This window comes from Emys orbicularis, chromosome 12, assembly GCF_028017835.1.
Source record: "Emys orbicularis isolate rEmyOrb1 chromosome 12, rEmyOrb1.hap1, whole genome shotgun sequence".
In the NCBI taxonomy this organism is placed as follows: domain Eukaryota; kingdom Metazoa; phylum Chordata; order Testudines; family Emydidae; genus Emys; species Emys orbicularis.
In genome coordinates, this window is record NC_088694.1 from 17421269 (window position 1) to 17438550 (window position 17282).

Here is a 17282-nt window from a genome sequence, read left to right on the forward strand (position 1 = left end):
AAGAGCCTAAAGTAGAAACCAAGTTCTAAAGTGCAGTTCCTTCACTGAAAACTCTGCCCACAGCTCCCATATGTTTAAACCAGTGCACTATTTTTCAGTTGAACTCCACTACTGTGGTACCAAATAGGAAGAGGGAATCTCAGATAGCCAAGCTGCAAAACATACATTAAATTGCACTTTGAATCAAGCTAGCAGCAGTGCAGAAAATAGAAAAAATTTAATTCTTGTGGGAAACTGCTAAGGCTATGTCTACACTACAGATTTTTTCACACCCATGAGTGACATAAATTATGCCGACAAAAGTGCTAGTGTAGACATCGCCTAAGTGAGCCACCAAATTCATCTCTAGAGGCAGTTTCCAAAAGGTCTTCAATGGTAAAGCAGAATCCTGTAGCAGGTACTTCACTATCTAAAATGTAACTAAGCTCTGCTTTTTTTTCCCTTTAATGATTTTTCTGCTTGGTTATTGTACTGCAAATACACTAGATGCTTAAAAAAAGCAAACAAATGCTGGTGTTCCAAAAACCTTTCAGCTTGCATTGTCACAGTAACAAATACTGTTAGCACATAAATACTAATGAGGTACAATAGTTAATTTAATTAGGAAGTTACCAAAGCACTTTCCATGCTTTTATCAAGGGCATACTGCCTTCCATAATCCCCTCATTGCTTGCTATTTAGTCTATTTTGCTCACTGGATGATGACTAGAGTTTAATTTTATGAGCCTATTTCTAATGTTTCACACTGCTCATTAAATATTTCATAGGTTTTCAAGTCAGCACTAAGGTCTACCAATGAGCATAATTTTTAAGATTTCAAAGAGACTGGCTAGCTAAATTAAACAAGTATAAAAACTAACCTATTCAGATGTTTTGTATGTCTCCAAAATTGCTGGTTTAAAAACACCATACGATTAACTACCGCAAGAATGCGCTACATGCTGGAACCCCAAAGATTATAGCAGCTACTAAAATGGAGTTTATTTTTAAGCAGATTATGAAACAATATTTTACAGAAATGACAGCATCTTTCAGCCTAAAGAACATACATACCAGCACAAAAACACTGATTGCAACTTTTCTGGACAGATTCTCAGTCCTTGTAGCAAGAGAGAAAGTTTGACTTTTCTTTTACAAATGTTAAAATATAGGTCCCTAACACATTCCTCTCTGTAACAAATGTGGCTTGTTAGATGTTTGTGGATGCCAAATCTAAAATTTGGTGACACTTTATTTTTAGTTATACAAACTTAAGACTAGAAAAAAATAATGAAATTAAATCACATGTGAATACGTACATTGATCACACTTACACTGTCAAAGCAACCCAATGGCTCAGAGTTAAATTTTTGCAGAAATAGGAGATATTATTTAGGCAGAAGCTGCTGAAATTTGTACCAACTTCCTGCCATGAATTCACAGAGCCATTCAACACCACCCAGATTTCTTTTTCTAGGTGATCATTCTTGAACAATGTCATAGGTTACTTGGAATAAGCCTCTAGGGATAATAGCAACACAAGCCTGTTACTTCCTAAATACTGCTTAGTTCAGAATATTGTTAATCACTGCCATGCTAAAAGTGCTAATCCATCAGGGTGCAACCAAGATAAAAACACAGCAGAATGCTAATTTAATTCTGTGTGCACATCATGATCTACTGGGATCTGTACTTCCCCGATCAATACACTTTTGATAGTCAGGAACATCCATTAGCAGCCACACTGCCTCAAATGTGAGTATGTACTTAACAGGATTAGCCAAAGTTTTCATTTGACTTATTATGTTTGAGTTTTCCCCGTGTTTCGTGGTTTAGCTTAGAATGTTATGGTTCTAAGTCTCCATGCATTTATTCCTGTTTTCTTCTGCTCCTTTCATCCACAAGGTGCTTACTACCTAGATCTTGCAAAACTGCTCTAGTATTTTTTGCAGGGAAGCAAGTCTCGGAGTAGAATACTAGTTACTTTCTATATTTGCTGTGGAGGACAAAGGGATGGAGCTTCACATACAATCATAGCTCAAACTAAGTTCTACATGGATCAGTCTCCATCAAGAGTCAGACAACAATATTAAGCCTGAAAAAAATTCCCTAGAGAGAACAATGCTTAAGATAGAGAATTCAGCCATTATCCTAAAATTCTATAGAAACTCCAGCACATGACCTAGGACTTAAAGCAATAAGATTTTAGAAACTAATCCAAACGTGAACAAATTTCAGCTGTTCACATTCCAGAACCAGACAACAAAATTGCTGTAGAGATGTTCATAGGGTCATAACTTGCTTCTTCTTTTCAGCCTACAAACCAACCACTCAAGTTTGAGACAAAGGCCTGGCAGGGTTTAGGAAACAGCTGCTGAAAGTTTACCTCTTTGCTTGGAACAATGATATGTAGTTTACCTCCCCTCCATGCACCCCAACATCCACTCCCCCAACTTTCAAATAAATAACCTGAAAGAGCTCAGCTTTTGTTTATCCTCTGGGAATTTGAGATGAGATTTCCAGCATTTTTCTGTGCCTCAATTTCCATATCTGTAAAATGGGGACAATACCATTCACTATTCCTTTGTAAAGTGCTTTGAATCTACAGATGAAAAATGCTATGTAGGTATTGAACGTTATTATGGAGACCCCCAGCACACAATGTTGGCAATTTAGCAGGCAAGAAAAATGCACCAAACAAAATCATGAGTGCTCTCTCCCATCACTGTTTCTAGGTGGCAGTAATGTCTGCCCAAATTGGAGATTTGAAAGAATCCACGATGAGCTAAAACTTCACTTGAAGTATAATTGCCAGCTTGTGGCAGTAGTCATCTCTTAACATTTACCCTCTGCCAACCAACTATTTGAATACATGAACGCACAGTTTATTTCCATACCTCAAGATGAATTTGCTACTTTAAAAAAAAAAAAAAAAAAACTGAATCGTGTTGCAGGTGAAATTTTTCTAATTAACCTATCCTTTTTATCTGTGTTACTATCAACGTACACAATGCTTGTTTGTACATAGATATAACTTGTTTGTTGTTTGATACAATTGTCGTTACCTAGTTTGCTCCTTCAAGCAAAGCCCATTTATATTTATACTCCAATTGCATCATACCTTGCCAGATGCACAGACATTAACCAATCTGGAAATATATCAGCATCAACACTTATTCTCAGAGCAGGGAAAGCCTAGGAATCTTGTATTCAAGAATTAATTCTTCTTGTGAAGCAGATATTTAACTAATTCTATAGGTTGTTTTTTTTAAGAAGTCTCCATTTATTTCATTTCTGGTACTGCAAACAATAAGAAATATAGGAATGGCCCAGAGAGGACTTCTATATAACATATATATACACACTTTGTAAAATCAAATTTGAGAAATATTTTGACAGAACTCCAAACAGTGCACAAAGCAAGATGTCCATTTATTGGTGAAATTTAAACTTCTTAGGTAGCCAAACTACTGTAACTGATTTGTACAAGTTACTCATTAAGCTATTGCGACTGACATTCCACTCAAAGCAAAAGCTTAATTATAGGCCATGTTTTAGCATCTATAAAAAAAATATAGGCAATAAAGGCGACATGTGTCCTGTAACAGAAATTTAGACTGTTTTAGGTTGCCACATACAACAGAAAACTTGAGACTTAGGTTGATATTGACATTTTACAACTGAAATAGAAAACTAAGAAAATACTCATGTATTAGGTGAAAAAAAACCAGATAATTTCCTTGCTAGCTGCATTCAAAAATTAATTAAAAAAACATTTTGAACTCCTATAGGACTTTTTGTTTGATGGCAAATACCTTATAAACTTTAGGTGACCCTTGTGAGATACAGGTAGCAAAACTGAAGCCTAAAGTCACAACGACCAGAGGCAGAGTACAGAAGTGAACACAGTGGTTTTGCTCCCAATCCTTTTCTCATTAAGATACTTTTAGATCAGAGAGTCATACTTCGTAGCTTCTGTATGCCAGCCTCATTGCACACACCAGGGGCTTCTTGTATCCTCCATTCCCCCAACCCCACGGTTCCAATTTGCCACTCTTACATCCCCACCTCCCCTTCAGTTCAGGGACATAGTACCACCTTAGCTATTTACCCCATTTGTAGTTTATTAAATTAGTTTTCTTCTTTCTGTCTAGGAGATAAGGCAGAAAGAAGAACATTTTAAACTCCATTGGAATGATGAGCAGAGTTTAGATGGGGAATGTTGTTATACTGGAAGGTGTTGGTAGTTTCCATTAACCAGTTCTTTGTTCTATAAACAGTTAGAGAGCTTAATAAAGTTGATGGGTGTGCTAACCAGATGCCAGGGACTGTATCCCACTCACTCTCACATTTTCCTCCTCCTGGTTTTCCAATTTTTACCAAAAATCAATAGGATTCTGTCTATTGATGCCTACAATATTCCCTGAAATTTTGGAAGTATTGGGAATGGTAGTCTAAAGTTATGTTACATCCAGAGAAATACTATCAAATTGAGTTTACGGCCTCATTTCACTCAGCCAAAAATTGTCAGATTTCTGTAAGAAAAAGTTATGCAAGAAAGTAATTTTTTCAGGTAACTTCTTTTTCAGGTAATTTCTTTAATGCCAAAATTATTAGAGGTCTTTCAGATAAGTTAAAGTACGCAGGGGGAAAAAAGAGCTCTTTTCCACCATGTAACAGAATATTGCCAGTTAATAACCTCCTTGAATATTAGGTTAAAAAAAAAGATAGCCACTATAAGTGATAAAAGTTATTGAATCATAGGTTTAATGTTTCCTGTACCTTTAGGTGATCCAGGGACAGTGAAGTTTTGGTTTTAGTTCCAAGGAGGGTATTTATGTTGGAGAAAGCCTAGGAAGAAAAAAAATGCAGTGTTAATAATTTGCTTTGTGAAGCTACTGAAGTATTTTAAGGTATTCTATAATTAACTGATCATTGCTAAAAATTATCATCAGGAGCAATGAAGAAACTTCTGAATATGAGGGCAAAATTGTCCAAAGTGTAGCTGAGAGTGAAGACTGCTTGAAAATTTTGGAATTGGTTTTCAGAAAAATGTTAACTCCACATATATTTTAAGTTTCTGAGGCTTGTTTTATAAGATGCCTTCAATATATGCATTGTAAGTATTTAGGCTGTGAATTTCAGAGGGGCCTAAGGGGGTTGGGTGCCTAACTCCCCATGACCATTGAAAATCTCAGCCTTAGACAAGAACTTACATAATTATATTCTCCCTGACAGATGGTAAAAAATGAAGCTCATTTGTAAACAATGCAGAACTACAGCTTGATTTGACAACCCTCCTCTTCCTGCTCCCCTTCCCTAATCCCAACTAACCTCCGTTAGGGATGCCTACTGTACGGAGACTATATTGCCAGAGCTATACTGGCACAACCCTGTAGTGTAAATGCAGCCTACACTAATGGAAGAGGTTTTCCAGGCGGTATACGAGGAACACCACATCCATGAGCTACAGCAGCTACGCTGATGGAAGCATTCTTTCATCGACTTATCTGCGTCTAAGCTGGGGTTTAGGTCAGAATACCTATGTTGGTCAGGGGTGTGTTCCCTCCCCATCCCTGACTGATATAGCTATATCAAACTACTTTTAAGTATAGGCCAAGCCTTAGACTTGGAGAAATGGCTGGAATCATGAAGTCCATCAATCCTGCTCTTCGCCTGGCTATAAGGGTTGCTTAAGAATATGATGTACCCCCTCCACAGCAAGGCCTGATCTTACTGCCATGTGATCTAACACTGGAGGACTAAGATCAGATAAGGGAACAGAATTTATGCCTCCTCCACAGAACCAATGCATTGCAATGCACTACACAGAGAAACAGATATCTGATAGCCTTATTCAAAAATTGACTTTTGCAACCATCTTTAAAAGTTACAGTAACAGCTGTGCACACAGTGGTATCAGTTAAAGCTCTGGCATTGTGTTGCAGAATTTTTATGAAGTCTGGTTCAATAGAAAAAGTTTAACAACTATGAATCAAACGCTGCAGCCCTTACTTACTACAAGGTGAGTTTTATATGACTATTGACTATCAGGGCCCAGGTCAGGCTCCTTAATATTTCTGATTAACTTCTTGTGTTATATACTGATATTATGCGGTAGAAGTAGGAAAAGGAGAAAGCAGAGATACTGATTAGTAAAAGTTCCCTAAAGAGTTAATGTCTTATATATTTTGTTAAAGGTTTAAAACTTAAGTAACATTAAAGCAATAATTTCAATGTTCAAACTTGGTCATGTCTCATAACTAAAAATTATGTAGTTAAATGCCAGGGTTTTTTGTTGTTTTTTTAAAGAAAGAAATGCTTTCAGTACTAAGATCAAGTCAGTCACTTGCAATTTTAGACCAATCCTACTCAATACATTTATGGTTTATTTTTTTGACAGACATTACACATAGCATGCCCCCAGTTTTGCCTCTGGGATCTTGAAAATTAAAATTTGTTTCCTACTCAGTTATTTCCTACTATTTTATCAGAGAAGGTGTATGGTCTCTTGGCACTGCAATGGTTTTTTGACATAAGCCAAGACTGAAAATAAGTCCCAAAGTAGCATTTCAGTCCCTAGCATAAAAGTCTTATAACTATCTTACTAGAGCCAAAACTTTAAAGACAGGTTTAAGTTCCTCTCTCTCCATAGGATTTTCACCTAGATAGCACAAAAAAAAAGAAAAAAAAAGAAAAGTATTCCTCCGTTGCAGCAATACAGCCTCTGAGAATGTACTTTGCAGAATGATCGTAACCATTTTCAATAGCTGGATATTTCTTAAATGCTTGGACTTCTTGTCCTTTTAATCCCCTTCTCACTGTTCTATAAGTGACCTTCCTCATAAAATCCAAATGTTACCATCCCAGAACATTGTGTGAAGCAGTTCAAGGATAGGCATCAAGTATTAAATTTAAAGTTTTATGTAAAAAAAAAAACTGACCACGTGAAGGTTTGACCTTCAGTCCACGCACCATGTGTAGTTTTTAGTATACTGTACTCTGTCTAATTGTAAACAAGGTGGGACAGGGACATTTCTTCTGTACTTATACCACACAGCACTATACAACAGAAGACTGAAAAAAGAAAAGATGAGAAAAGGGCCGTGCAATAAATAGTAGCTGACAAGGAATGCTCAATCTACACAAATGAAAATTGTACAAGACGTACTAACATTTCCAGCCACCTTTTTTAGATGAACAAATCCAGTTTTTTCAACACTTAGGATATTTTGTAAAAAAAACTAATCAGAAAAATGATAGATATAAATAATACAATATCTTACAGACCCCATCGCACTAAATTGAGTTGTTATAGTCGTATTCCCCAGAGATATTTAAAAATGAAAGGAATTCTTCAATCACCATAAATATAACAAAAGCCAATATATTATGAACATCTGTCACCTGTGCAGTGACAATCTTCAGAGTGACCTATCACAAGGTAGAAGAATAATTACTAGGGCAGGTTTATGAAGTTTAACATCTAATTGATTGATACATATTTTTCAGAATGATTTTTAAACAAATAAGAGGTTATAGAAATGTATGTATTTCTGTCTATTTTTTAGTTCTTAATTTCAAATGACTAACACAAAACCAACATGGCATCATGTTGATAACATTATTAAATGTCCTCCGATTTGTGTTTAATAATATCCTCTCCATTATCATACTTGTCTAATAGTTGTAAATCAAATAGCTTGTAATTATAAAGAACATAAATCTACTAGAACAGGGGTGGGCAAACTTTTTGGGCCGAGGGCCACATCGGGGTTGCAAAACTGTATGGAGGGCCGGCTAAGGAAGGCTGTGACTCCCCAAACAGCCTAGCCCCCGCCCCCTATCCGACTTCTCCCACTTCCCACCCCCTGACTGCCCCCCTCAGAATTCCCGACCCATCCAATCCCCCCTGCTCCCTGACTGCCTTTACCCCTATCCACACCCTCGTCCCTTGACAGGCCCCCCCGTTCCCACCTCCTGATCCCTATCCACACCCCTGCTCCCTGACAGACCCCCCAGGACTCCCACGCTTATCCACCCCCCCCATTCCCCATCCCCTGACTGCCCCCCCCCAAACCTCCGCCCCATCCAACCGCCCCCTGCTCTGTCCCGTGACTGCCGCTTGGGACCCCCCACCCATTATCTGGGACTCCCCACTCCTTATCCAACCCCCCGGCCTCCTTACCAGGCCGATCAGAGCAGCATGTCTGGCAGCCGTGCCGCCTGGCTGGAGCCAGACACGCTGCTGCGCTGCTCCGCAGGAGCGAGCAACCCCGCCGCCCAGAGCACTGCCCGCACGGCTGCGGGGGAGGGGCCGGGAGCTCAAGGGCCGGGCAGGATGGTCCCGCGGGCCGGATGTGGCCCGCGGGCCGTAGTTTGCCCACCTCTGTACTAGAAGCTAGCTGAAATGGGCATGCTTCTAGAAACCCATTTCTGAATGTTTGTGTCCTTTCTTTGAAGGGGGTAGCTACTTTTCTTCTAATTTTAAATATTGTATTGGTTTTCAGAAACTAAGTGAGGGAGTAAAAATAGTAACTGATTAATAAGGCACAGTAAAGCAGACTATTTTATGTGCTACTGTACTGTACTTTAGCTAAAACTAAAGTCTAAAATGTATGAGTTATTCTGTCGACAGAATAATTTCTTCCAATCAGCAACATATTCCTGTTCAGGGGTATAAAAGGAAAGACAGAAGCTTTTATAAAATGAAATATTCAGAACTTCAGTTCAAGATCAGGAATAGTGGTGTTTTTGCCCATTAATACAAAAGACATATTGAACTTAGGTTTAAATAAATCTCTTATCTATCTTAGGCACTTACATGGCCCCTATTATAACATTACCTACCTGCCTCTCAATCTTTTACAATGTCCCTGTGAAATACAGAGTGTTATTATCTCATTTCATAGATGGGGAACAGAGAGGCTAAGTGACTTGCCCAAGGTCTCAGAAAAAGTCTGCGGTGCAGCAGGGTTTTGGTGACATCTGCAATTTTGAAGGAATGGTTTTCATATCACATTCTTTATGAATTATTAATACTCTACACTCACCATATAAAAAATTGAAACTTGCAATCGGACACCTCTGAAACCTCAGTAGAAATAGTAGCGGTGATTATCTGAAGCCCAAAAATTGAGGTCTTGAAAAATTTACCTGACATCCACATAAGTAGAATACGACATCTACCAGCCTACCCCAATCAGTGAGAACAACCACCTCCCACAAAGCCACTGAGACGAGGAAGGGTGTGGGAATTCATACAAAGTGCTGTTCCTGAATCCTGCTCAGGGCTTCCATCTCTTATTAAATGAATACCTTAATGCCATGAAAAATTATACAAGTTTTGTCAATGTGTATGAATCTACAGTTGGGTCTGTCAGAGATCTGTACAATATATTAGACGTGCCCAAGATGAAGAAGTGGGATGTTTGGGAATTTATTCAACATCCACTTGTCGTTATTTCCCATTTTTAACTAGATGGCTGGTGGCTACCAAGAAAGATGCTATTATTGTCTCCAATATCAGCCTCTGGCTAGTAAGGGTAATACATATCAAACCCCTTCCCCTCCATCATCTCAAGCCCCCTGACTGTACAGAAGGATCCATTACTTTACATCTCCTCCAGACTCCTCATTGCAGTGACCAGGGGCACTGTCATTCTATCCTTCACTCAGCTTCCACTTCTGTTTTCTCCTTCTCTGTGAATAGTTACAGCATCTTGCCTGTTCATAACTTTTCCAAGTAGCAGTGACACAGACATCATCAGTTTCACTAATGCTAGTTAGAATCCCATGGCAACAGTGAAACCGATTAAGTCTGCTGTCTGCAGACCCAGGAAGACAGAACCACACTACAAAATGTGAATTTTCCTTACTACTATAAAGGCTACACACTTTTTTAAAACACGGAAGGTTAAATACTGCAGGAACTGATGGCTTAGCTGCCTCTGCTCCTTTCCAGTCTTCCCCTACACCAAATCATTATTGGAACTTCAAGTCCAAATTTCCACGAACTCTAATAGCTTTGTAGAGTTAGGTCACTTTACAAAATACTCCATGATAACCCAATATCAGGGTATGTCTACACTTCAGTAGCATAGATCCAGCTATGCTGCTGTAGCATAGACACTTACTACAGTAACAGAAGGGTTTTTCTCTCACTGTAGCGGTGGTAGCTAGGTCTACGGAAGAATTCTTTTGTTGGCCAAGCTGCATCTACAGTGATTGACCTAACTGGGTCAAATTTTTTCACAGCCCTGTGCAATGTAGCTAGGTCGACCCAAGTTTTAGATGTAAACCAGACCTCAGTGACAATGGCTTGATAACCTGCAGTATGAAGCAGCTCTGATGTGGCTTATTATTTAACTTTTATAATTAGTGTTAAAATAGGATAGCCAAACATTTGTTATTGAAAGGTTTAAATAGCTACCACAAAAAAGGCACTAGCCCCTCATACTCTATCAATTACAGGAAAAAATGAATGATCAGAATGCAAACACACTCTAGCTGAGCAAGGTCATGCTCCTGGACAAACTTTCTATAAACCACAAACATGTTCCTCTTACAAGACCTTGACTAGCCAAGGAATATCCCAAAGCTAATATTTGTGGCACTATAAGATGAGGCTCAAAATAATTCACATAGCTGATAATTTACATGGTGCTTCACAAATACAGATAAGACACCCCAGGAGAGAGGATGTGGATTAATGATAAAAAGAGAAGCAAGTGATAAAAAGCCTAAACAGGGATCTGAAGGAGAAGCAGGAGCAACACTGTGATTTAAAGACACAAAACCAAGGGCAGAGAGAGATGTCATTAAGGCAAAGAACTGAGATAACATGTAAGCCTTTAAATGCTAACAGTTTCCACTATCATAAAAATACGTTAAATGAAACTTTTTTATTTATTTTTCTATAACATTACATGGTTTGAAAATACACACTCAAGGCTAATGATTGTAGTTATCAAAAATACCACATAGGTCTTCTCTATTGGTCCAGTCCACTAAAATAATCAAGACACGTACATGCAGTGTAAATATCAACATCTTCATGTCTAAGAAAAGTTGTCAATGCAACTGTTGAAAGTACTGTTACAACAGGCAAAATGAACTCCCCTTTTTGGAATGATAAATGTGTAAAAATAGTCAAACCACTTTCACAATTTCTAGATTTACCAATAAAGACTATTAGATGGGGCTTTAAAAATCCAGACACCTGTAGAGTAGAATTTATATTATTCAGTGCCAGAGATATAGGCAGCCCATTTTTTCAATTTACCTCTGATCCTGTAGTTACATCAGCACAATTGCACAGATGTAGGTAAGTCTATGGATGGATTAATGTCTACATAGATTGGCTTGACAGATGCCCACACAAGAAAAAAATTAAAAATATGAAAGACTTTCAAGAAGTCTGGCTATTGTAATTTATTTTAGTGTGGTTAATTTTATTTATTTACACATATACACAGTACAGAGTTTTATTTTGTTAAAATGAAATTCTACAACCCAATGAGGATTTTGGACAGGAAAGTGTATGTATGTGTAAGGGGTGGGAGAAATCAACTATACAGGATATGTCTTTTAACCTTGTTAACTGATTGCCAATTAACTTGAAATAGTTAATACCTTTGTAAAAGCTAGTCTAGACACTTCCCAAATGCTTGTGGTTTTTCTAAACCAATTCCTAGAGTTTACCTTGACCAGCTAACACATGTTAAAACTACAACTTGTCTCATCTATGCTATGATGTTAACATCACCATTAACACGTTTAATATATAGTTCCCCCCCCCACCCCAGTATGAACATTACTGCAAGGTACTGTAGTTGCATGTTAAAATGAGAATTATAAGAATTTTAAATAAAACTCAGAAGACCATTGTGTATCTATTTTATAAACTTACTACCCAAGCAGCGGATAAAGGATTATATTGTTGGTCTGGCATTTTTATTTGTTTGTGTCACTGTGATCTTAACCTACCCACTGACATGCACCATGTTCTTCTGCCTCTTTAACAGGCAAAAACAAACAGAAGGCTGTCATCTGCGTATCAAGTTAAGATATTGCCTATCGGGGCTCTAACACAATGGGGCAGCAGGTATGAACTAGACAAATGCATCTATCCCACAGGCTCTAAAACGGGCAGCAGGGAAACAGCTTGCAAAGGAACCTGTTGCTGGTACATCTACCAAAAAATTGAGGTCATGACGGGAAAATGGGGGTGGCTGATACTGTAGCTGTCACCCACCCTGGTGTTACAGGGGATGAGTGGGAAGGAGGAAACCTGGCGCTTCAACTGCCACCTGCCTATGCACCTGGGGGTCGGTGCCTCCGGCGGGGCAGGGCCCGGGATGCTCCCCTCAACTGCCTCCCTCGCGGACAGGGCGGCGATTCCCACCCAGCGCGGCCTGCTCCCCCTCAGAAGCCTCAGCCAGGGCCCGCTCTGTAACCTGAGCCGCCGCCCCCCCGCTACACCAGGCCGACTCCCCCCAGGGCCCGCCTGCCGCTGCCCGTGAGGACGGGGCTCCGGCTCATCCCCAGGAAGCGGGAGGCGAAGGGGAACCCTGCCCCTGTGCGAGCTGGCGGCGCTACTACCTACCGAGCACCGACTCCCATCCTCGCCGATCAGGGCCCCTGCTGCCGGCCTCGCACACCCCACAGATGGAGACAGCAGAGCCGCCGCTGCCCCACTAGGCCCCGCCGCCGCCCCCCCCGTGGGGAATCCGGAGCCGCCCCCCTCTCACCTGGCTGCCTGGGCTGCGGCTCCCGGGCCGGCTGGTGCTGCGGGCGGGCAGGCGGGCGTCTCAGTCCATTGGCCGGGTCCCGAGGCGGGGAGGGGGTCTGGGAAGGGGGGGCGAATCGCAGTGGCGGAGGGAGGTGGCGGACACAGGGCAAACACTAAAGAGAATGAACGCCGGGGGCAGGTCCGGCCGGGGAGGAAGTGACGGCACCGCGCCTGAGTAAAGAGAGAGCCAATCAGAGTGGCCACAGCACCTTATAGCACCCGCCCATCTTAGCACCCGCAGCCAATCCGCCAGCGGACCGGCTCGAAGCACAGCCCTTATCCCGGACTGCAGCCCCCGGCATGCATCGCTCACTCAGACCGCCTCGTCTCCAAGGGGACTACAGCTCCCGGCATGCATCGCTCACTCAGACCGCCTCGTCTCCAAGGGGACTACAGCTCCCGGCATGCTCGGCTTCGCTTGGGCACTCAGAGTTGAGGGGGACTTGAACTTGGTCAAACTTTCCTGAGGAACCAGTCCAAGACGGGCCCCAGGCTGGGGTTCCTGGGGCCCTGGACTGACCTTAGGCCGGAAACCATTCAGCATACAGGGCCTGAAGCCTCGCTCCAGGTTGACTCAGACCCTGGTTGCTGCTGGGGGATGTTTACCCTACCGGCGCAAGGGTCGGGGGCTAGGATCCTATGTGGGGGGCGGGGAGGCGCGGGAGTGGGAGGCGCTGCTGCAGTGTTTCTGGTGCGCTTGGAGTCGTTCAGGCCCTTCCTCCCCCTTTGGGCCCTTCTTTCAGGTGGCTGGGAATCCCCCGCCTACACTGTCGCTAGGTGAGAAGGCAAGCAGATGGGGTTTGTGTGTAGTGTGGAGCAAGAGCAGGGCCACTTGAGTTCCAGTTGTGGGCACACCAGAGGGCCAGCCCCTCTTGGCTAGGCGAGGCAAAGCAGCCCACTCATGGGAGAGGAGCCCCTGGGGTGTATTTTGTTTGTTTGAGAACACAAGAACAACCATACTCAGTCAGACCGAAGGTCCATCTAGCCCAGTATTCTGTCTTCCGACAGTGGCCAATGCCTGGTGCCCCAAAGGGAATGAACAGAACAGGTAATCAACTAATCCATCCCATTACCAACTTCTGCCAAATAGAGGCTAGGGCTACCATCACTGCACCTGTCAGCTACTAGCTATTGATGGACCTATCCTCCATGAACGTATCTGGTTCTTTTGTGAACCCTCTATAGTCTTGGCCTTCACAACATCCTCGGGGAAAGAGTTCCACAGGTTGACTTTGTGGGGAAAAATACTTCCTTTTGTTTGTTTTAAACCTGCTGCCTATTCCTGCCTGAGCCAGGACCGGTACAGCTAAATTGAACGTGAAGACAAGGTCATAGGCATCCTATCAACTACAGCAGTGGAGCTAATATTGACTACTGCATAAGGGAGCGGTAGTTCCAATGTCGCACTGTACTGGGAGTTGTAGTCTCTTTCTATGATCTAAATGGAACATTGCATAGTGGGAGGTGTAGTTGGTCCACCCCTAATCTCTAGCTCATAAAGACAGCATAGGTGACAGCTGCTCTATTTAATCCAAGTGAGCTATAGGCCCCTACCAGTTCCCAGAAACAGTAGGTGCTCATTTTCACTATATAGATTAGAGCTGTAGTCCACAAAAACAATGAGGAGTCCAGTGGTACCTTAAAGACTAACATTTGGGCATAAGCTTTCATGGGTTAAAAAAAAAAACACACTTCTTCAGATGCATGGAGTGAAAATTACAGATGCAGCATCTGTATGTGTAATTTTCACTCTCTGCATCTGAAGAAGTGGGTTTTTTTTTTAACCCACAAAAGCTTATGCCCAAATAAATCTGTTAGTCTTTAAGGTGCCACCGGACTCCTCGTTGTTTTTGTGGATACAGACTAACACGGCTACCTTCTGATACTTGACAGCTGTAGTCCAGTGGCTCTCAACCTTTCCAGACTACTATACCCCTTTCAGGAGTCTGATTTGTCTTATGTACCCCCAAATTTCACCTGACTTAAAACTACTTGCTTACAAAAATCAGACAAAAATACAGAAGTGTCACAGTACACTATTACTGAAAAATTAAATTTCTTATTTTTACTATATAATTATAAAATAAATTAATTGGAATATAAATATTGTGCTTACGTTTGTGTATAGAGAAGTATAAACAAGTCATTGTCTGTATGAAATTTTAGTTTGTACTGACTTTGCTAGTGCTTTTTCTGTAGTCTATTGTAAAACTAGGCAAGTAACTAGATGAGTTGATGTACCCCCAGAAGACATGAGTAGCCCCAAGGCTACATGTAGCCCTGGTTAAGAACCACTGCCATAGTCCAAAGCTAGGAAGAGAGTTTATATTCTAGATCAAGTTTCACATACTCCAGAGTGATTTTTAAGCTGTTTAGATTGAATTACTCACTGTACCATTTAGCGTCAACAAGGGCCCTGAGCGGGTAGATGAGATTGTAAACGCTGTACAGACGGAAGTAGCATTTGGGGTTTGTTTTGTTGTTGTACATAGCCCACAACAGCATCCTGGTCTACCAGTAGCGACCCTTTATACCATTGTAATACAAATACACCTCTACCCCGAAATAACGCGACCCGATATAACACGAATTCGGATATAATGCGGTAAAGCAGCGCTCCGGGGGGGCGGGGCTGCGCGCTCCGGTGGATCAAAGCAAGTTCCATATAATGCGGTTTCACCTATAACGCGGTAAGATTTTTTGGCTCCCGAGGACGGCATTATATCGGGGTAGAGGTGTAATTAGTTTAAAACCATGTAAGATCCTTAGATGGAAGGAAGTATTGCATTGTAATTATGTGGGTGTTAGGGCACAGGTTTAAGGCCAAACAACCCAACATTAAGTGTTCATGTTCCTGTCCTGCTGAACTTTATACCCCCCCCCCCCCCTCAATAAAATAGTAAGGAACTTTGTTTAAAAGTTCCTACTTAGAAAATTGTTATCGTATACTCCAAGAGAATGAAAAACTGCAATAAGGAAAAATATAGAGTTTAACTGATCTCTGCTGAGGAGTTTTAGGGATTGAAGAGTTTTAATTATTGACTTTGAAATAGCAGCCAGTGTGTTATACACTCTCTGACTACAGAGCTCCTGCCTCAAAGAGCATACAGTCTTATACACACACACACGAATGGTAGAATATTAAAAAATAAGGCGTATCAGTTTATGGAGACTTCTTTTTCTCCGCTTATTCAGTATTTGAAGTTGAGGGCCAGCATCATCGTTAGCTTTTAGCATGGTTAAGATTGTGGACTGCTGTTCTGTAAGAAGTCTTGCTTTAAAACTATTTTACTGTTCTGCTGTGTAAGTAAGGAATGTATGGCACACTGACAAATAAAAAATAAAAAATGCCAGTACCAAATGGGCCGAATGGTCAAAAGGAAAGTGAAGAAACCAAAAGACGCCAACCTAATTATCAGAATTGCTCTGATAGCTGAAGCAGCAGCAAATTAACAATCCTAAAGGAAAGGCATATGCCCCCAAGAATAAAAATAAATAAAACCAAAAAAAGGAATAAAAAAAACAGCAACTCCCAGTAGTGACCCAAAATAACGTTGATTGAAAGCAACCTTAACTATTGCCTTTTAATCACCTCAGCATAACACAGCAAGGCTCATAAACTTGCATGGGAACTTATTACTATAAAAAAGGGTGTATTGCCATGGGACTTTGGGTTCGTTCTGCATGGACATTGAAGCTTTGGACACGTCAGACAGAGACCCAGCTCTGCCCTCTCCCTTGTGTGTAGTTCAACTGGCCACTTGAACTGACCGAGCAACACTAAGGACTGGTAACTATAAGATCCAGCTGAAGAACCTTGGGGGTGTGTGTGTGTGCGTGCGCTAATTTTAATGTTTAAATTGTACTTTCAATAAACGTGGCGTATTGCCTTATCCCCTAAAAAAAATTCCGTGTGCTTCTTATGAGCATAAGATTTTTGGTGGAGAATAGTGGAGGGGAACATGGTGATAGACCATACTTCTTGTAAAGTTTTGCCTACAGTAAAATAAAATTGATCAATCCTTGTAGAAGTTGGTGTGCACACCCTCGGTCGTAGCGAGCCGAGTAAATAGGGGGAGAACTTAAAGTTTCTCGCTCCAACCTGAGCATCGGAGTAAACTCCGAAGGGTATAGGAGTTTCAGGCGGTATTTCCTGCATTCCTTGTGTAAGACCCAGCTCTGAAGAATATAGGAGGGTGGGCAAATAGTGGTACACAACGCAACAGCGTGTAAATTGGCACCTTTGTAGAAATGTTGAAAAGGAAGCAATCTAAAGATAATGCCTCCAAGGAAGGACTGGGATCACTGCCTTTTGTTCATGAGATTACTCCTTTTAAACAAAATTTGCAAAAATTCATAGATTCATAGATTCTAGGACTGGAAGGGACCTCGAGAGGTCATCGAGTCCAGTCCCCTGCCCGCATGGCAGGACCAAATACTGTCTAGACCATCCCTGATAGACATTTATCTAACCTACTCTTAAATATCTCCAGAGATGGAGATTCCACAA

General features: G+C 41.3%; 1 protein-coding gene across 2 annotated transcripts in view; it reads right to left on the reverse strand.

The window, feature by feature from the left end:
* Window positions 1–12788, reverse strand: part of STAU1 (staufen double-stranded RNA binding protein 1) — a 45688-nt gene extending 32900 nt beyond the window's left edge. For both annotated transcript variants that reach the window (XM_065414234.1, XM_065414233.1), the window contains exons 1-2: window positions 12732–12788; window positions 4762–4830 (exon numbers count right to left, since the gene is read on the reverse strand). The gene's annotated coding sequence lies outside the window, so the exon portion shown is untranslated. The remainder of the gene's footprint in view (window positions 1–4761; window positions 4831–12731) is intronic.
* Window positions 12789–17282: the final 4494 nt, after the last annotated feature.